Source organism: Castor canadensis, chromosome 15 (genome assembly GCF_047511655.1).
Source record: "Castor canadensis chromosome 15, mCasCan1.hap1v2, whole genome shotgun sequence".
In the NCBI taxonomy this organism is placed as follows: Eukaryota; Metazoa; Chordata; class Mammalia; order Rodentia; family Castoridae; genus Castor; species Castor canadensis.
The window spans coordinates 58,435,683-58,449,728 of record NC_133400.1 but is presented as its reverse complement, the minus strand read 5'-3'; the positions used below and the strand labels follow the sequence as shown (position 1 = coordinate 58,449,728).

The 14,046-nt window shown below is 37.1% G+C and overlaps 2 pseudogenes; one reads left to right on the top strand and one right to left on the bottom strand.

Annotated features, from left to right (window-relative positions):
- Nucleotides 1–281: 281 nt before the first annotated feature.
- Nucleotides 282–1,232, top strand: LOC109677564 (F-box/LRR-repeat protein 14-like; annotated as a pseudogene).
- Nucleotides 1,233–2,934: 1,702 nt separating this feature from the next.
- LOC141417259 (olfactory receptor 7G2-like) lies at nucleotides 2,935–4,670 on the bottom strand (annotated as a pseudogene).
- Between the last annotated feature and the right edge of the window lie 9,376 nt (nucleotides 4,671–14,046).

Here is a 14,046-nt window from a genome sequence, read left to right as displayed (position 1 = left end):
GAAGTAGGAAGGAGCAGACAGGGCAGGGTGACAGAAGGGCAGGGAGCTCGCCTGGGCCTGGCAGTAGTCCGGAGGGAAGGAAGAAAGACCGGAAGGAAGGCAGGAAGGATGGATGCACCAGAAGGAGCGGTGGCGGCGGCCAGAGCCTGCCTGAAGGCGGGGATGGGCAGGCCATTGGGCCAAGGCGGAGGCCAGGCGGTGCGCTCTTGGTGCCTCCGCAGAGCAGGAGTTGCTGGACCCCATCCTTCTTCCCCGGGTGCCACGGAGGGGGAAGGAGGAATATGGAGACCCACATCTGCTTGTTCCGGGAACAGCTGGCCATGCTCTTCAGCTACCTGGACATCATGGACAAGGGGCGTGCGGCTTAGGTGTGCAGGGCCTGCTGGAAAGTTGCCTTCCACAAGTCCGTGCAGCTGGGGGTGGGGGCCAAGCTGCACCTGCACAGGGCTAACCCTTTGCTCTTCCCCAGCCTGCAGGCCCAGGGCTGCAGCCGCATGTAGATTCTGAGCCTCCACTGCAGCCTCAGCTATGTGATCTGAGGCAGGGCCGACATGGAGAGCCTCAACCTCAGCGACTGTTACATCTTCACTGACAATGGGCTAGGCCACAAATTAGTGCAGGATATTAGCTCGCTGCACACCCTTAACCTGAGCCTCTGCTAGCAGATCACCTACAGCAGCCTGGGCTGCATTGCCCAGTACCTCAAGGGCCTCGAGGTGATGGAGCTGGGGGGCTGCAGCAACACCACCAACATCGGCCTTCTTCTCATGGCCTGGAGTCTGCAGTGCCTCAAGAGCCTTAAGCTCCGCAGGCTGCCTGGACCTGGAGCACCTCGCTGCAGGACTGCCAGAAGCTCATGGATCTTTCTCTAAAGCACATCGCCAGGGCTGGAGGGCCTGAAGTTCCTTAACCTCAGCTTCTGTGGGTGCATTCCTGACGCGGGCCTCCTGCATTTACCGCACATGGGCAGCCTGCACAGCCTTTACCTGTGCTTCTGTGACAATATCAGTGACACAGGCATCATGCCTGAGCCTCTCACGGCTGGATGTGTCCTTCTGCCCCAAGGTGGGGTCCAGAGTCGTGCTTACATAGCCCAGGGGTTGGATGGCCTCAAGTCCCTCTCTCTCTGCTCCTGGCACATCAGTGACAACTCAAAGCAAATTAAGTACCTGAATGTAAGACCTGAAACTTTGAAGCTACTGCAGGAAACAGCAGGGAACACATACAAATAAATATTAATAGGCAATGACTTCCTCAATAGAACTCAAAAGGCTCAGCAAATAAGAGAAAGGATTGACAAATGAGAGTACATGAAATTAAAAAGCTTCTGTACAGAAAAGAAATGATGACTGGATTGAAAAGGCAGCCCACAGAATGGGAGAAAATCTTTGTCAGCTGTACATCTGACAAGGGATTAATAATCAGAATATGCAGGGAGATAAAAAATAAACTATCAACAAAATCAACAACCCCATAAAAAATGGATAAGTGAACTGAACAGAGATGTTTCAAAGGAAGAATTCCTAGCCATAAAGGAAAAGAAAATAAAAAACAAATTTAAAATTTCACATAATTCCTGTGAGAATGGCTATCATCAAGAACACTACAAAAATGTTGGTGAGGATGTGGGGATAAAGGAATCTTCATGCACCGTAGATGGGAATATAAATTAGTACATCCACTATGGAAAACTGTATGGAGGTTTCTCAAAAAACTAAAACTATAACTGCCATATGACCCATGAACACCAATCCTAGGGATATATCTGAAGGAATGTAAATCAGGTTTCAGTAAAGGTACCTGCACACCCACGTATATTGCAGCATTATTCACAATAGGTAAGCTATGGAAAAAGTGAAGATGTCCCACCACTGATGAATGGATTAAGGAAATGTGGTATTTACATACAATTGAATGTTATTCAGACATAAAGAAGGAAATTTTGTCATTTGCATGTAAATGAATGAAATGGGAGAACATCATCATAAGTGAAGTTAGCCAGGTTCAGAAAGTCAAAGGCTCCATGTTCCTTCTCATATATAGACCTATTACAAATAGAAGCAGAATTATGAAAAACAGGTTACACTAAGGGGAGGTCACATATAAGAGAAGGAGTGTAAATGAAGGAACTTAAGAAGGTGAATATGGTTGATGTACTTCATATACAAGAATGAATATAAAATTTTTAAATCTCTTAAAATCACCATAAGAAGGGGATTAACATAGAAAGGAGAAAAATAGAGGGAATGAACCAGTTTGGATTATAATACATATACACATGGAAATATCACAATGAAACTTCCTGGATAGCTATCTTAAACAAACAAAAATGCCATTTTTTTGCAAAATAAAATCAGGAAGGCAAAGCAGGTCCTGTTGGGTTGAAGGTAGATACCAGGGGAAGGGGGAAGGATATAAGGAAAGGGTGTAGGAGGGTGAATATTAAGGAAACGAAGTAGGAAGATGAATATGGTGGAAATATTACATGCTCAGGTATGTAAGTGGAAAAATGAGACCTGCTAAAACTATTCCAGGAATGGGGACAAGAAGGATATAGGAGCATGATGGAGTTGGTGAATTCAACCATGCTATATTGTAAGAACTTTTGCGAATGTCACAGTGTACTCCCAGTACAACAATAAAAAAATAAATTTAAAAAATGGGTAGACAGGAGAATATTTGCTGAAATTGGAATCCCTGGCCCCAACATGCTTCTGTAAAATCTCATGAAAACTGTGTTTAGAAAATTGTAATTATAAATCAAAACTCAGAGATCCAGTCAAGAATGAAAACAGTTTCAAGCAAACTTAAAATCTACCTTGTCCAAATGTTATCTCATTATTCAAAATAAAATGATGACAGAAGAGTCAGATTTATAGCTGACTAGAATTACTCCAAAACCTCAAGTTGAAAGAAAACAATACATGATACAAGTTAAGCAAACCTACTGATGAGACTTCCCAAGGCCATTTTCAGGTCTTTGTTTCTCAAAGAATAGATAAAGGGGTTCCATATTTGAGGGAACATAGCATACACCAGTGAAGCCACTGCCATCTTCCTGAAAGAGTCTGAAATTGAAGAACTAATGCACACCCCTAAGCCTGCCCATAAAACAAAGACAAAACAGACAAATGAGAACCACAATTCGAAAAGGCTTTATTCTTTCTTTATGATATGACATTCTCAAAAGAGAGGACACAATGTTAATATAAAATAAAATTATTCCAGTGAGAGGGATACTACCAAGTATGCAAGCTGAAACAATTATCAGGTTGTTATTAATTACAGGTCAGAAGGGGTAAGCTTGATAATGTGAGCATGTTTGCAGAAGATGTTTGATGTTTCTAAGTCTGTGCAGAAGGGCAGACTCAATGCCAGCAATATGTAGACCACTTCATCCAGAGAGAGAGATACCAGAGCCAGAATGACACAGAGGCAAAGGTTCATGATGACTGTGTACCTAAGGGGCTGACAAATGCCCACATAGCTGTCATAGGCCATTACTACAAGGAGAAAATTTTCTATGGTTGCAAAAATTATGACAAAGCAAACCTGGATAAGACATCTTATGTAAGTAATGCTCTAATCCTGTGTTTTTATACTCACCAGCAACTTTGGGACTGTGAATATGGTCAAACATGTTATTAAAGGACAGATTGGAGAGAAAGAAGTACATGGGTGTGTGGAAGTAGGAGTCAGAGCTTGTGGTCAAGATGATCAGGTTTCCCAGGATGGTAAGCAGGTAGAAGGAGAGGAACAGGCTTAAGATTAAAGGCTGGTATTCTTGATCTTCTGTCAGTTACAGGAGATTAAACTCATAAATACATGTTGCTTTCTGGGTCCCATGTTAATTCTGACCATATGGAAATGATGGTGTCAAAATAAAATAAAGTAAATGATTTCTGGATAAGCAACAACAATATTAATTTAAATGTGGGCATATATGAAAATTCTGGGAACCTCTGTGGACTTATGGATCATCAGCACTGGTAATGAAGACTAGCAGTCAAGATTTTAATAAATGCGATAGATATTTTAAAGGCTGAGAATTCTTAATAAAACCTCTTTTCTTGTATGTGGTAAAGCAAGATATGTGAAAGCTTTCACTTCCAGTGTGTCTCAACATTAATCTCTATCTTGTACTTGTCCTTCCTCTAATTTCCACTCCCTTTATTATACACCAACACTTTTTTTCACTTCTAACCAAATTTTGAGACAAAGAATAAAGTAGGGAATTGTTTAATTCCTTCAAACAAAAAGAAAGTTGAGAACATATTTAGCCTATCTATCTTTTAGAACAATTGGCTCCAACTTTGGCGAGCCTCAGAATTATCTGATAGACTCCTCAAAATTCAGATGAGGTACTTTAGCCATCATCCCTATAGATTCATGATGACATATCATTGTTGCAACACATGCAATTGGTATTTGCTGAAGACTGATTTAGAGATCACATTGTCTAGCAGCTAAGGTGATTCTCCAGATAAATCTATGCTAATATCTCTGGATAGTACAAAATTGCATTACTGAAAGATTACTAAATTTTCATAATTTCTCTATAATTGTAGTACTTTCTTCCAGGAAAAAGTCAAACTTTTCCCTTATTTTAAAAATGTATACCTTCTTATACCAACGAATTTAATTGTGGCCAGTACAGGGTGATCATCCATGTGTTCATGAGCAAAGACTTAAATATCTTGCCATTAGACTTGAAATTCATAACATGCTACCTGGAAATACAAGAAATATCTTTTAGTACTCAATTGTGAATGAAGCCAGAAAACAATGGAGAAGAAATTATCTACTGCATCTTTTGGGAATTTCTTCCCTTAGTGAAATAAATAGAATGTAATTAAACTAAATATACAAATAAACAAAAATAACTAAATGAGAGCAATTATGTCAAGCACAGAATCCTATAAAAAAGACAGAAATAAAAACATTAATTTTGGTGGAGTGACAGAGATGTACAAGACAACATTGACTTAAGTAATCAACTTCCTTGCAATTGTGTCCCTAGAAAGCCATGGGGTTCCTCTCATGGGACATAGAGAAGCTGTGATGTCAGTGTCATCATTTGTTGTAATATGTGACTCAAAGATTCCTATTTAATCCAGGTTCCCAAATTACTTGTTAAGTTTGCTTGTGTTGTGTACACATGGTGGGATTGTGGAAACATGGAAAGAACATTCCATCAGTGTCTGGCTTCTTTATCTCCATGAATCAATCTTATGCACAGAACCTTCCAAGGGCATCCTCTTCCTTGCTCATTCATTGCCAAAGTAAGGATGAGCATCTTCACAAATATACATTTCCATGTGCTTCAACCACTGGAACTGGAACATGCTACTTCTCATGTGTCTGACTCTTCCAGGGAAGATTTAGCATAATGTTTCCTTAGATATCCTTGAAGAAAAAGAAAACAGTCTTTCTTCTCCAGGTTTTCTTCTGTTTGCCTTCCTTCAAACATGGCCCAACATTCCTCCCCTTGCTGCTACTAATTCAAAAGACTTCTTGGGAAGAATCTCAGTGGTAGAGTGCTCATAAAGCATGACTGAGGCCTGTGTCAACAACCAGCACACAAAATATTTGAGAAGGCTCAGCTTGCTCCTTTGGTCTACACAATGAATGTCAAAGAACTTCTGTCTCCATATGTTTAATGATAACATATATACCATTGCTGTTGGCATTACAAAGCCTAGAATGGACTCCTACAGTTTTATGTTTTCAAGTCTGGGATTTAAATAATGAGGCCTGATATTTTCAATAATGTTGATGCTATGTTGTCAGAAATCCACTATGATACTCATGGTTTGTGTAGAGAGATTATTTTTTTCAGTGATCCCTCATTGATCATGGGAAAGGGAATCTGATACACACCCATTGCACTTTCTGGGGATGGGTCTCTGCTTCCCCTCACTGCACACCCTGATGCTGTCTATGCTCCTGTGTAGCCAGAAATAACCAGTGGATTAAAACCAATATTTCTTTCTTTTGTTTCTTTTTATACTTTATTAATTTTTTGCTATACAACAATGATACAGGAGTGGTTGTGATATTTCCATGTATGCATATATAGTACCCTGGCTTGAATAAACAAGCAAAATAAACTAAATACAGAACTACTCTAATCAAGGTTAGCCAGGCTCAGAAGACCAAATATCATATGTTCTCCCTCATATGTGGACTTTAGGTCTAGGGCAAATGCAGCAATGTGGTTGGACTTGGATCATATGACAAAGGGAGAACACATGTGGGAGATATGGGAACAGGTAGAAAACCCAAAACATGAAAGCATTTGATGTCCCCACTCCAGAAGAACTAATACAGAAACCTTAAAGTGACAGAGGTTAACATAAGAAGAGGATCAGGAACCACTGTAAAGATCAGTTAGAGATGAATCAACTTGGGTTGTAACACATTTGTACATGAAAGCAATGCTAGGAATCTTTTTGTATACCTATTCTTAACTCAACTAGCAAAAATGCTTTGTCTTCCTTATGCTTATGTCTTCTCTCCAACAAAATTAGAGATAAGAGCAGAACAGGTTCTGCCTGGATGTAGAGGGGTTTGGGGGAGGGGAACAGGGGGGAGAAATGACCCAAACAATGTATAGACATGTGAATAAATGAATAATAAAAAATTGAAATAACAAAAAGAAGTACAAATGTCTAAAAAATTCATGAAGAAACAAATGCTCAACATCCTTGGGCATAACGGAAATGTAAATCAGAATGATATTGAGATTTCATCTCACCCCAGGCAGAATGACTATTATCAATAATACAAACTACAAGAAATGGTGACATGGATGTGGGGAAAAAAGGAACACTTATACACTGTGGGTGAGAATATAAATTAGTACAACTATAGAAAGCAGTATGGAGGTTCCTCAAAATGTTAAAAATAGAACTAATATATGACCCAGCAATACCACTCCTAAGCACATACACAAAGGAAAGTGTTCCAGGATACAATGGAGCCACTTGCACAACCATGTTCATTATAGCACTGTTCACAATAGCCAAGCTTTGGAAACAGCCTGAATCTCCCATAAATGATGAATGGATTAAGAAATGTGGTATATATATATACTATGGAGTGTTATTTGGGCATAAAGATAAATGAAATAATGTTATTTTCAGGTAAAAGAATGGATCTGGGGAATATCATGTTATGCAATATAAGCCAGGCTCAAAAGGTCAGAGGTTGCATCTTTTCCCTTATATGTGCTAGCTAGACCTATAAGATAATAGTATGCAAAAATAACTAGATGAAAAAGCAATAGAGAGAACATGGTTGTTTTAGAGGACTACAGGGAGATGAGTGAGGAAAAGACAATGTTAGAAAGTGAAAAGTATTAGAACACTGCAACTGCATATGAAAATGTTCTTTTACTTATATTATAGCCCTTTATTTATATTTTTTATTTAAAAAGGCCATTACTATATTTATTTTCTATGTTTTAATTATTGTTGTACTAGTGTTATATTGTGACATTTACAAAAGTTACTATACTATGTCATAGTTGAAGTCACCTTCTCTATCATTCTCCTTAATCTGCCTCCCATTCCTGGAATAGTTTCAACAGGTCTCATTTTTCCGTTTTTATACTTGATTAAAAAACTTTTCCATCATATTCACCCTCTTACAACCTTTCCTTTTGTCCTTCTCCCTCCCAATGATGCCAATCCAGCAGCTAAGATGTGTTTTACCTTCCTGCTCTCCGTTTTTCTGAATACTTGAATCTCATAAGTCTCTCTCATGGAAATGTGATTAATTAATTATAGAAATAGTTTGGCAATTAATTATAGGAATAGTTTGGATGGTCTATCTATGAAATTCTCTCTCTTATCTGAAGGAATTCCGATACCATCATAGGTGGCATATCATTTTAATAAAAAGCAGCAAAATAAAAAACTGTATTATATGAGACTATGAAAATAAAGGTGATATGATGGTATTCAAAACAACAGAAACTTAACAAACATACACTTATAAGACCCTTAGAAGGTATTAAATGTCCTGTTCAGCATTGTATGGAGTACAGTGTCTGCATGCATGGTGACACAGATATGACTATTACAGAATTCACTATTCTGTACAGTACAGGAGGACTCACACACTCCCCAAATCATCCAGGTGACAGACAGGCTTTGTGAAGAGGAAAAGAATCATAAATATTTGAAAAGATTTGAATCTATATTTGCATAATAGGAAATGCATAGTGGTTATGTGAATTGAGTTGATACTAGCAATTATTTGGATATGTTTATGCACATACATTATATATCTAAACATCATCATATACAGCTTGACTATATACAAATTTTATTCAGCTATATTTCAGTGAAATTGAAAAACTTATGTCCAAGTTTCCTGAGGAGTAATGAATAGAATAAAAGTACCCAGCACAATGCTCATCATCATACTTTTATTTCCAATTACATTCTTTTTAGTTGTTATCAAGTATTACTCTAGGCACTACTCATTCCTCAAAAATAAAAGATGTGTTGGGCAATTTGAGGAAAGAGGAAATGAATAGATTAGCTCTAGCATAATAAATGCAAGTATCAGGGAATTATTTATGTGCAAATCATTTCTGAGAAATCTGGTTATATAAAAATAACTAGAAAGAAAATATTTCTGATCCCAATATTCATATGGCATGGGTATATAATAAACTATGTTTAAACTAAAATGACTTAGATATTTAGATAAAATGTACATGTGTGTCATACCTCATCTAACTTGCAAAACCTTGAGGAACTTTGTTACCTGGTTGTCTCAAGACACATGCTATCCAATATCACACTTAGATATGAAAGATATGTCCTCATACAGAGCAGACAAATAGCCACTGGTTATGGTCAAACAGGATCACCACTCAAGGAGGCGAAGGTGTTGTGTCCTGACTGTAGCAGACTCTTTGAATGTTTTAGTCACAGGTTGATTCCTACAATCTCTGCATTCCCAAGAAGCATTAGGCCAGTTATTTCACTATCATTCTAATCCCAGGAGTGAATAACCTTAAAGATTACCCTAATAGAAAAGAGTCATCAGAATGGCTAATTTCCTGCCCCTGAAGCTGATTTGTATAATTCAATTCTTTCCATTTTTTTCTACTTCTATTTCACACCTTTTGAAACTTTTAATTTCTTAATAAATATCATTGTTGCTTTATAGGTAAAAGGCATCATAGCTTGATAACTACTAATGTCAAGAAGCCCAATTTTACTTAAACTGTAAAATATGTCATATATATGTATGTATAAATAGTACAATTGTAAATATTAGGTAGGATTGTATAAAACAAAACCCAAAACTCTCCTTAATTGTCATCAAATGATTGGTTGGCTACAATATATTATGTACTTTGCACAGAGGATTTTAACCTAGTTTCTGCCTACACCAAATACAGACATGACTGTTACACTCTATTCAGAATTTCATGGATACATTTTTTCATACCATAGGTAATGTTTACATGTATATTTCTCTTCAAAACTGGAGACTGTGAAGTGAAATTATAATTCTTTATCTTTTTTCATTTTCTGTGGAACTAAAACCTAGAAATTTACTAATGCTAGGCAAGCATTCTAACACTGAGGTATGTACTAACCACGTATTGCTCACTTTTAGGTAAGGACTTAACTGAATTGTAACATGAGCAAAAGACATTGGTATGAGAATTAGCTATACAATAAGGAAATTTAGTCAGATATCAAACATCATTTCTTGGGGAAGATGGTACTCCATATTACCACCCATTTTTAAATGTTTTTATATAATACTTCCAATATTTTCATATGATTATTCAATTAATTTATAATCTATTAATTGTAATCTATTAATTATTTCTATATGGATTTATAATTTGTAAAATAGCTCCGATGTGCTTTGTGACATAACATTACAATGACCATCTTTAAAACCTTAGCCAACTGAATTTTACAAAACAAGTATAATTCAGTGTATATATATATATGTATATATATGTATATATAATATATACTATCTATATATTTCATATATTATATATAGAAAGAGAACAAATAACTCATAAACCATAGTTCAATTTTCCCTCTGTGACAAAAAAATCTATAATATATAAAATGAAATTTCATGATAGCAATAAAAATCTCAAATATTTTCAGTAAGCAGAAGTCAGCACATTCTATAGATTCATATCCATAAACATTAAAGTACTTCGATTTTCCAAGTGATGAGGGTACAATGTTTTAGGATGACATTAGATTCCAAGGACAGAAGTAGGATGTGGTCATGCTTAAAATACCTAGTAAATTCAAGAGGTGAGCAATGCCTAGAAGCAATGATGATAGATTCAGAACACCTGTAAGTTTCAGAAAAGCCTAAAGGAAGAACTTAACCAAGATCAGTGTTGGTTTGGTGGATATTTATAATACTTATCATATCATTGAGCAGCAGAAATTAGTATTTAAATTTCAGCAAACTGATTGTGATTGATGAAGGTAAATGTTACTATGTCATATGAGAAATCAGCATAATGGGTGATTGGATAGATCCCAGAGAGATATGAAAGGTGAATAATTGGGGCTTCAAGGGTAGAGCTATCCTTTTTATAGCCTTGTGCTATAAGGGGGAAGAAAATGATATTAGAGCAAGAGCAGAGATGCCTGGAAAGGTTTTTTATTTCACGATGTTGTTTTAAGTGAAATTTAAGTATAATACTTGCTAGTGTGATGGGTTTGTCAATGGAAGTAGTTGACAATGAAAGAAAAAATATGGAAGAATTTCTTTACCTGTGGTCTTAACTAGGAACGAGTGAATGAGTTGAGTGCACAGGGTAAAAATTGGTCTTCTCTAAATGCATTTATAACTGAACACATTTCTCTTTCAAAAAATCATAAATTATAAAATAAATTACTAATGTTGTTATTTCAGTTATTCAAAATCCAAGATGACAATGGTTATTGTTAGGACACAAAGACAAAAGGAAGGGAGGATCATTGGAGAAAATGAATATCTACAAGCCAAGGCGGTGCTCTCAAGAGGAACCAAAATTCCTGGCACTTTTTTACTACCAGCCTCCAGAACTGTGGAAAAAGCATTTCTGTTGCTAAACCACCTCTATGTGGTACTTTATGATGGTAGCTCTAGAAAACTAATACACTGACCAAAACTCTCTCCACCATTGCCAAAATATTTCAAATAAGTGTTCTAATATTTTGTAAGAGTTACTAGATTTGAGAGAAAACAGACTTCTGTTTCGGGGAAAAAATGGTCCTTGTTCCCATAAAGACAGAGTAGCAGAATGAGAACTGGTGGATTATCTAAAAAAATGTAAATGAGAATGCATTACGTGGGTGATGATCAGGCAGTTGGCTCAATAAAGGCTACTGTTTTAACATCCTGTTCATGTCCTTTCCTCACTGCTTCCATTGGATGAAATTGAGAAAACACATGGATTTATTTCAAAACACATGCATTGTATACAATGGGAGTCTGAATTACCTGATTCACTGATTATGATGTTTATCATATCATAAAGTCATAAAACAGAACATTCCATCCCCCTACAGAAGCATATGTGTTTCTCTCAATCACATGGGGAACTTTCTCCAATACAGATCATGTTACATCACAAAAAACGTCTCAAAAATTTAAGACTTAAAGCATATCAAGTACTTTTTAAGTTATAGTATGAAATAAGAAATCATTAATAGGGGAATATTAGAAAAGTCTCAAAAACATGGAAATTAAAATTACTAAATCACTAGTGTGTAAATGTAGACATTAAAAGGACACAAAATTCCATTGATAAAAGTCATAATGGAAACAATACAATATTCTTATGGGATGCATGAAAAGTTATTTTAATGGGAAGTTTATGGCAATAAATCTAAAGAAAAAAAAGAAAGAGGGTAAAAAAATACAAGAAAGTTCTCAAATAACCTATTACACCTTATGGAGTGAGAAAGATACAAGTAAGCCCTGCATGAACATTGCAGAAGGAATAGGGGAAATTAAATAGAGGCAAAGTAGCTGTCATCCTAGCTAATGCTGAAAGTATAACTAGGAGGATGGCTGTCCTGGATTGCCTAGCAAAAAAGCAGGATAGTATCTAAAAAATAACCAAAGCAAAAAAGCCTAAAAGTTTGGCTCAAGTGGTAGAGATACTGTCTAGAAGCTAGAAGCCCTTAGTTCAAACCACAGTACCACCAAAAAATGTACATGAGAATAAAAATAAATAAAAGACTAGAAAAATTCAAAGAAGGTAGACATTACTTCTTAAAACATTATAAAGAATAATATTCCTAGACTATATAAGGAAAAAAGAGAGAAGACTTGTTTAATGAATATAAGAAATGAAGAGCAGTTATTAGAACTTATCACAGATATTGAAAGGGAGATTGTGGAAATTATACATCCACAAACTAAAATAAAAGGAGAAAGTCCTTATCACATACGATCAAATAATACTTATGAAAGCCAGAAATATGAATAGACTAATGACAACCAATGAGCATGATTCAGAAATAAAAAGTGTCCCATCAAAGAAAAGACCAGGAACTGATAGCTTCATCAGTGATTTCCACCACATAGTTAAAATAGTGTTAAACCCTCTCAAATGCCTGCAAAACCTGAAGAGTGGGGAACTGGCAAATTCCCTTTCCTAGGTCAGCATAACACTCATAACAAAGTCAGACAAAGATATCACAAAAATAGAAAACTACAGGTCAATCTCTTTGATAAAAAAAAAATTCTCAAGTACAAGTCAACCAAGTTGAACAAGAAAACATCAGGCTTGACTTTGCAGTTTCTGAAAAATGTAGTTGTCATCAATTTTACAGAAAAGATTGTTTGCATAGTGTATCTGAGAACTAGTATGTTTTGGATAAAGATGTTGAATTTGAGATGGATATGAAGCAACTATATGGGTATGTCAACTGAGAAGCTGGATATATACTTGTGGAATCCCTGGGAGAACATCCTCTAGAGATAAAAATTTGGTAGTCCATATGGTGGGAATGTCTATTACAACCATCAGTTGGAAATCTTTGAAAATTTATAATGATAGTAGAAGAGAGCACAGAGCTGGGTACTGATTCAGGGTCCTTCAGTTGCAAGTTGGGGACATGTAGAACATTAAAGGACAGTGAGCAATAGTAGTCAATGTTATAGAATAAAGTTGATACAAAATATCTGATGGGAAATGACAAGTGGATAATACTTTTAAGAAGTAATAAACTGGGTCACTGCTAGTAAAATGTTTCAGAAGATAGTTTGCCAGAGTTAAATTCTAGATGAGATAAGATGGAGATACTTCATGATTCTTCAAGAACAGGATACAAAATTCTGTGTGTCCTGGAGCAAAATTCTTGTTGGATTGACCCAGAAGAATGTTCTGAGTAGAAAATTGGAGAGGCTATGTGTGGAGAACTCTTTTGGTAAACTTTTACTGTAAAAAGAGTGGAAAATGGGACTGTGGCTCGAAATTTCACAGACAATTTAATATTTATTTAACTACTGTACACTGAGTACTCATTCTACAGAATTATTGAGCCCAACCATCAGGGAAAATACTAAGATTGCAAGGCATGTTAAAACTGAAGAATGTACCCACTAAACACTGATGAAAAATGAGAGAAACATATAAATCATAAAGTGGAGGGCGAAGGAGGAGAGGACAGCTGGGCCAGGGCCTGACTTTAGGAAGCATGCAGTCCGCTTGCTTGCCTGGGTCTGTGCCCGCAGACAACTGGGTAGGCCTGCTGTTCCCCTAGCCTGGGCTGCCAAGTGCTGGCGGCCCGGGGTTGGAAGATTTGAAAAGCGGGCGAGAGGCAAAAGAAGCAGGAAGTCTTGTTGGTGCTTGGAGCCCTAGTACCAGGCCAAGGCCCTTCCAGACCGCGCAGCAGCGGCGCAGCTAGGAGCAGAGAATGCGGCGGGAGTGTGGGAGCGGTGGCTGCCCAGCTGGCGGCGCGGCGCGGTAGGGCAGAGGCTGCGGTGGAGGTGGCGGCGGCGGCGCGCGGCAGCTGCTGGGTTCTGGGAGTGGGTGAGGCG